The sequence below is a fragment of the Eptesicus fuscus genome, chromosome 7 (genome assembly GCF_027574615.1).
Source record: "Eptesicus fuscus isolate TK198812 chromosome 7, DD_ASM_mEF_20220401, whole genome shotgun sequence".
NCBI classification, from domain to species: domain Eukaryota; kingdom Metazoa; phylum Chordata; class Mammalia; order Chiroptera; family Vespertilionidae; genus Eptesicus; species Eptesicus fuscus.
This window is the reverse complement of record NC_072479.1, coordinates 2,432,555-2,439,784: the sequence shown is the minus strand read 5'-3', so window position 1 is coordinate 2,439,784 and position 7,230 is coordinate 2,432,555. Positions and strand designations below refer to the sequence as shown.

At 47.6% G+C, this 7,230-nt stretch overlaps 1 long non-coding RNA gene across 1 annotated transcript in view; it reads right to left on the bottom strand.

Moving 5' to 3' along the window:
• The window catches only part of LOC129149885 (uncharacterized), a 31,211-nt gene continuing 23,981 nt past the window's right edge, over window positions 1-7,230 (bottom strand). The window contains exon 2 of the long non-coding RNA XR_008556693.1: window positions 1-320. This is a non-coding gene — a long non-coding RNA (uncharacterized LOC129149885). The remainder of the gene's footprint in view (window positions 321-7,230) is intronic.

The following is a 7,230-nucleotide window of genomic DNA, read 5'->3' as shown; positions in this document are numbered from 1 at the left end:
TTCACAAATAAGTCACACCATAGAAGGTATTTTATTTATCAAAAACCATAATGAACACTGACATCATAATTCTCTTCAAAGTGGTCTTGGAACAGTGGGTTTTTCCTTCTTATGGTCTTTATGACTCTGAAACCCCCAATTGAGACAGGAGCAAATCACTGAGGACACTTGGCCAATCTGGGATGCACCTTGCACAGGACCTGCATCAGCAGCCAGTAGAGCATTTATTGTTGAGTAGTAGGTTAGCTGCCTCTCTTGTGAATTTAACAATAAATTTCTCCATTGGTTGGTTTGAAACCTTTCTTCACCTTAAATGGCACCTGAAAGAAAGTTGTAGACATTGAAGATTTAGAAAGAGGATTGTTACATTGTTGGTGTTTCTTAGTGCATATAGACCATTGCACTTCCATGATTAGTATTTAACATTTGTGAACACTTTGTGTACCAGGTGCATTGGCAAGAGCTCTATATCCAAATTGGAAAGTACATAGACTAGTGGTCCTTTCTCCTCATAAGAAACTGGGTGGAGCTTAGTATAGAAACCCGCGAATTTGAGTGCATCTGACACAGGGGTTCCTGACTAAAAATGAGACAGAGATAGGTAAGTCATTGCCTTGATCCATTCATGCTGATATAACAAAATATCATTGACCTAGTAGCTTATAAAAACATAAATTTATTTCTCACAGTTCTGGAGGCTGGAAGTCCAAGATCAAGGCACCAGCATGGTCACATCTGGTAAAAGTTATATTCTTGGTTCACACAGCCAGCACCTTCTTCCATACCTCATATGGAGGAAGGAGTTAGGGATTTCTTTCATGGGGCTTTACCCTCACAACCTGAGCTCCTCCAAAAGGCTCCATCTGCTAATACATTGCCTTGGCGGTTAGAATTTCAACATCTGGATTAAGAAGAGAGGTACATAACCTTTCAAATTATAGCAGTCATCCTACCTTATAATAGAGAAACATGCAAATTGACCGCACCTCCGCTATGCCCATGATTGGGCCTGCGAGAGGCTGGGGGCGGGACTCTGGGTGGCCTATCCGGCAGTTGAGAAGACCAAGATGGCGGCGCAGAATCCTCTTAGTTAAGGGGGTCCCGGGGCCGATCGCCACCCGGGGGGGCGTGGCTGGGCCAAGCCGGGCGCTCCCCAGGGGGTCCCCGGAGCCGATCGCCACCTGGGGGGGCATGGCCAGGCCTAGCCGGGTGCTCCCCGGGGGTCACCAGGGCCGATCGCCACCCGGGGGGGCGTGGCCGGGCCCAGCCAGCCGCTCCCAGGGCGGGGGTCCCGGGCGATCACCACCCTGGCCTAAATGGCTGGTGCTGAGAGGGATCAATGGGGCCAGCGGAAGGAGCGGGTGGTAGTTGACCACCGAGGGCATCTGCAGCCGCTGGATGCAGAGCTGGGGTCCGCGTTCTCCAGGTTGGCCTCTGTGAGGTCCGCGTCGCACCCATAGTAGCTGATTGGGGACGCTGGCATCGTAGCCCCAGCACGATGCCAGCTTCCCAAGCCAGGCTGCGGAGGGAGGGATGGCCTCTGGGCTAGGAGCACTCCCCTACCCCAGTGGACAGGGCAAAAGGAGAGAGCAGCAGAGAGCTACTAGCGGTGGTGGGTGTGGTGGCCTGGCTTCCAAGAGGCTAGCTTCAGCTGATGTGGCCTGCGCTGAGGTGGCTGGTGGAGGGGGCAACTGCGGGGGCGCATCCGAGGCTGGGGCACTGGGAGACGTGGGACAGCAATACAGAAAGCAAGGCTCCGGAGGACCTGGTCACCGACCCCCCGCATTGAAGCCGCCTCCTACAAGATGTATCCTAGCCTAGGTGTGTGGGAAGCAGGTTCAGGAACCTCTCCCTTTGCGGCGCCAGAGCCCAGGCCTGCCAGCGCCCCAGAGGAGACCCCCGCCAGGATCGGGGGCTTGACCAGTCTCTAAACCAGGGTGGCCATTAGCCCAGGCCTGCCAGCACCCCAGAGGAGACCCCCACCAGGGTCGGGGGCGTGACCGGCCTCAAAACCGCCAGTGACCCTAACCCAGGCCTGCCAGCGCCCCAGAGGAGATCCCCACCAGGATCGGGGGCGTGAACGGCCTCCAAACTGCCAGTGACCCTAACCCAGTCCTGCCAGCGCCCCAGAGGAGATCCCCACCAGGATCGGGGGCGTGAACGGCCTCCAAACCGCCCGCAGCCCTAGCCCAGGCCTGCCAGCACCCCAGAGGAGACCCCCGCCAGGATCGGGGGCGTGACTGGCCTCCAAACCGCCCGCAGCCCTAGCCCAGGCCTGCCAGCACCCCAGAGGAGACCCCTGCCAGGATTGGGGTCATGGCCAGCCTTCAAACTGTGGCGGCCCCTAGCCCAAGGAGGCCTCCTGGCCGAGGACGCCTGAGTCTGTTCTTGACCTAGGGCCGGGCTCTCCCCGCAAGGGACTCAGAAGCCGCCAGAGTCTAACTGCCAGTCTCTGGGAGTGCATCCACTGTCCACCAAAAAGTAGGGCCATCAAACCGTTCAGTTTCAGTGCAGGCACAGGTCCGTGGCTGACGGGGTGGAGGCCAGACCAAAACAAAACAGCAGAAACACCCTGCCCACCTGGGCGGGTACTGCTGTAGTCCACGTGGCCTGGGCAGTGTAGAAAGCGCTACCTTCTCCCAGGTCCTGTGCTGGCACCGCCGCCTCGCTCACCCTCAAGCCCCCCTGAGTCCTGACAGCAAAGTGTGTGGGGCATTCTGCAGGAGTTGTGCCATTCTGGGTGCTTTTGCCCAAAGACACACTTTGGGATGAATTCAGAGCCACATCTCATTTCCTATGAGACTGGAAGAACCATGTAAAAGGATTTTGACAAAAGCTTTCCACATCTCTGTTTATTCTTTTGAATCCATAAAACGACCTTAAAAAATGCATTCGGGCCACCTAAGAAAGAATGCACTTTCTGGCCAGAGCACGCAGGATTCTTTTGCCCAACAGGTTAAAGGGAGCAGAGCTGGCATAGTGGGAATGGCCCTGGTGCCCTATGAGGAGACCGGGGGAATGGGGTTGCCAAAATTCCATAAGCCTCTTGCCACCTTCTCCTTTGCAAACCACACCATCCAGATCCACCAGGACTGGAGGCAACTGGGAATCACAGCTGTGATTTGGGACATGGTAAGCAAATCTTGAGGGGCCTCTGAAAACATCTGCAATTGATTATAAGACTGGTCTTTATTTAAAAAGAAATAAAAGAACAGCTTTGTTGAGATATAACCCATATACTGTACATGTCACCTAAAGTGTACAATGAACTGGTTTTTTAAAGTAAATTCAGAGTGGTACAACCATCACCATGCTCAATTTTTAAATATCTTCATGACCCATCCCCTCCAAAAAAAACTTCTACCCACTGGAATCACTTTCCTGATCATCTTCCCCAAAATAGATTGCACTTTAAAGGTGGGTAAAGGAAAGTTGAGGGAAGTTAAAACACTGCACAAAGGATATTGTAAGATGACAAAGCCCAGAGTGAAGATCATGTGTTTTCTTTAAAAATATATATATTTTTAAAATTTCAGAAAGGGAGAGGGAGAGAGAGATAGAAACATCAATGATAAGAATCACTGATCAGCCGAAACCGGTTTGGCTCAGTGGATAGAGCGTTGGTCTGCGGACTGGAAGGTCCCAGGTTCGATTCCGGTTAAGGGCATGTACATTGGTTGCTGGCACATACCCCAGTGGGGGGTGTGCAGGAAGCAGCTGGTCGATGTTTCTCTCTCATCGATGTTTCTAGCTCTCTATCCCTTTCCCTTCCTCTCTGTGAAAAATCAATAAAATATATTAAAAAAAAAAAAAGAATCACTGATCAGCTGACGCCCACAGGCCCCCTACTGGGGATTGAGCCCGAAACCCAGGCATGTGTGCCCCTGATCAGAATCAAACCTGGACTCTTCAGTCCACAGGCCGATGCTCTCTCCATTAAGCCAAACTGACCAGGGCCATGTGTTTTCTTCAAGTTCTGCGTGGTTGTAATGGTCCCCAAATCTATACTAATAAAAGGGTAATATGCTAATTAGAGTGGTTGTCTTCCGGACATCTTTCCAGACAAAGCCACAGTGGCTACAAAGGCCAAGGCTCAGGCAGCCATAACCAGCTGCAATGGCAGCAGCATTGGGGTTATGGGGGTGGTGCCTCCAGAGGGAGGCCAGACTGGGGGCCAAGGCACAGGCAGTTTGGGGTGATCAGGCTGATAGGGGAGGGCAAGGTAGGGGCAATCAGGCTGGCAAGAGATCAAGGTAGGGGCGAGCAGGCAGGCAGGCAGGCAGTGGGGTTAGGCAGGCAGCAGGCAGGTGAGTGGTTAGGAGCCAGCGGTTCTGGATTGTGAGAGGGATGTCCGACTGCTGGAAGTTGGACATCCCCTGAGGGGTCCCAGATTGAAGAGGGTGCAGATTGGGCTGAGGGGCACCCCCCCCAGTGCACGAATTTCGTGCACCGGGCCTCTAGTATATATATAAAACCAAGACTTATTTAAGGGCACAAGAAGTGGTATGGCATTTATTTTACGTTACTGAAAGAGAATTTCCTTTTTCACTAAACTCTCTTTTTTTGTCCCATTCAATGTGTCTTCACTCCATCAGAGACTAAAAAAAAAAAAAAAAAAGCAGCATGATGATCAACCTGTCCTTGGGAGCTGGCCTAAATGTGGCAAGAGAATGTGTTCAGGGGAAATGTGAATTTCATTTATTATAGAGTCAAGATATTGGCCTAATGACTATACCCAAATCAAAATTAGATAAAATATCATTAGATCATTGTAGTTACTAAAAGTAGCATAAAACTAGAGGCAAAGAATAAAAAATGTTATTAAACAACACTAAGTAATTATATTAATCTTCCCCTTTCTAATTTAAACCCAGTGACTACTAATAGCTATTCTCTATTCCCAGAACTCCAGTAGAGTCTGTACATAGCTCCTGTCCTGTCCCTCAGCAGGTCATCTCCTCTAGTTACAGAGATAAAATTTCACAAAGATGTGGAGCAATGAAACTTCCTCACTTTTTAATTTCAGCTTTGCCTGCTCAACAAACCTCCTCTTTAGTTTCTATGTCTCTGCCCCAAACCAGTCTCTCCTCAGGGACATTGGTCCCAAATTCTTTTTTCTAGCATTGTGTACCCCAAATTTATCCCCTCTTTACTAATTTCTTTTCTTTAAAATATACACTTGGTCAAAGAGCCTCTCTTTAGAGAAATTATTGCTTGATCTTGAATTATACTAGTACTCTAACTGGTGTTCTTTCTCTTTCCTTATCATTCATTGTTGTTTATTTATTCAATAGAGGTCATTGAGCATCTATTATGTGCTAAACACCATGCTAAATACTTATTTTTAATACTCATCTGAAGATTATATATATATATATATATATATATATATATATATATATGCTGTAAATATATACTGAGTGGCTAGATTATTATGATCTCTGAATGCATAATAATCTGGCCACTCAGTGTATATCCTATATAAATATGCAAATTGTCCTCTCGACCAGGATTTCAACCAGCAGGCAGGCCAGCCAACCACCCATGTTCCCTCCCCCAGGGCAGCCAAGCTGACTGGACCCCACTCATGCATGAATTCATGCATTCATGCACCGGGCCTCTAATTGTGTATATATATATATATATATATATATATATATATATATATGCTGTAAATATATATTGAGTGGCCAGATTATTATGCATTCAGAGATCATAATATGCTGTAAATATATATTGAGTGGCCAGATTTAATATGCTGTAAATATATATTGAGTGGCCAGATTATTATGCATTCAGAGATCATAATAATCTGGCCCCTCAGTGTATATATTAATTGATTTTAGAGAGGGTAGAGGGGTGGGAGAGGGAGAGAGATCTATTTGTTATTCCACTTATTTATGTACTAGAGGCCCGGTGCACGAAATTCGTGCACTCGGTGGTGGGGGGACCCTCAGCCCAGCCTGCTCTCTCTTGCAGTCCAGAAGCCCTCGAGGGATGTCCAACTCCCGCAGGGAGCAGGCCGAAGCCGTCAGTCAGACATCCTTAGCGCTGCTGTGAGCCCAGCTCCTGGCTGAGCGGCGCTCCTCCTGTGGGAGCGCACTGAACACCAGGGGGCAGCTTCTGTATTAAGCATCTGCCCCCTGGTGGTTAGTGCACATCATAGCGACTGGCCAACTGGTTGACTGTCTGCCCCTTGGTGGTCAGTGTACATCATAGTGAGCGGTTGAGCAGCCTTACCGTATAATTAGCATATTACACTGATTGCTTGAACAGATGACTGGATACTTAGCATATTAGGCTTTTATTATATAGGATTCATTGGTTAATTTCTATATGTACTCTGAACTTGGATCGAACTTACAATCTTGGTGTAATCAGTGTAATTTCAGGCAGAGTGGTGGTAGACAAAGAGATAGAATTATAAACATTACACAATATCAAAGGCTGCGTTTGGGGAGAAACTGAGTCACAGGGAGTTTTCTTAAATTCATTTGCCTAAATTTCCCATGTGGTAAGTGATTAAGCCAGCATTAGAACTCAAGCAGTCATATTCTAGAGCTTTGCTCTTAGCTTCTGTACTATACTTCGCCATTGTACAAAGGAGAAGATGGTGGGGTAGTGCTTGGAAGGCTGCCACAAAGTCTAAAGAAAAATCTCTGAACCTGCAAAGTTCTGAAAGACATATTTGAGGCCAGATTGAGAAAAGATGGTGAAATGTTGAGGAGATGATATCCAAATCCTGTTTCCTATTGTCAGGCTTCTAACAATAGAGTAAGGAAAAATAATGGATGTTACTTCTGAGATAAGGTCACACAAAAATGTGTGTTATATCTCATCTCACTGTTTGGTTGTGTTTCCACTAGGGGAAAAAGGATTCTTTATGCACTGAATATTTTAATATGCTGTAAATATATATTTTCTTTTTTATTGTTTAAAGTATTACATATGTCTCCCTTTTCCCTGATTGACACCCCCCCATCCACTCCCACCCACAAAGGCTAGCCGCCACCACCCCAGTGTCCCTGCCCATTGGTCATGCTAATATGCATGCATACAAGTTCTTTGGTTGATCTCTAACCTCCCCTCCCCTGCCAATTGTCTCTCTATCTACTTTTGTTCTTCAGTTTATGTTGATCATTATATGCCACATATGATTGAGATCATGTGATATATCTTTATCTGACTAGTTTATTTCACTTAGGATAATGCTCTCCAGTTCCATCTATG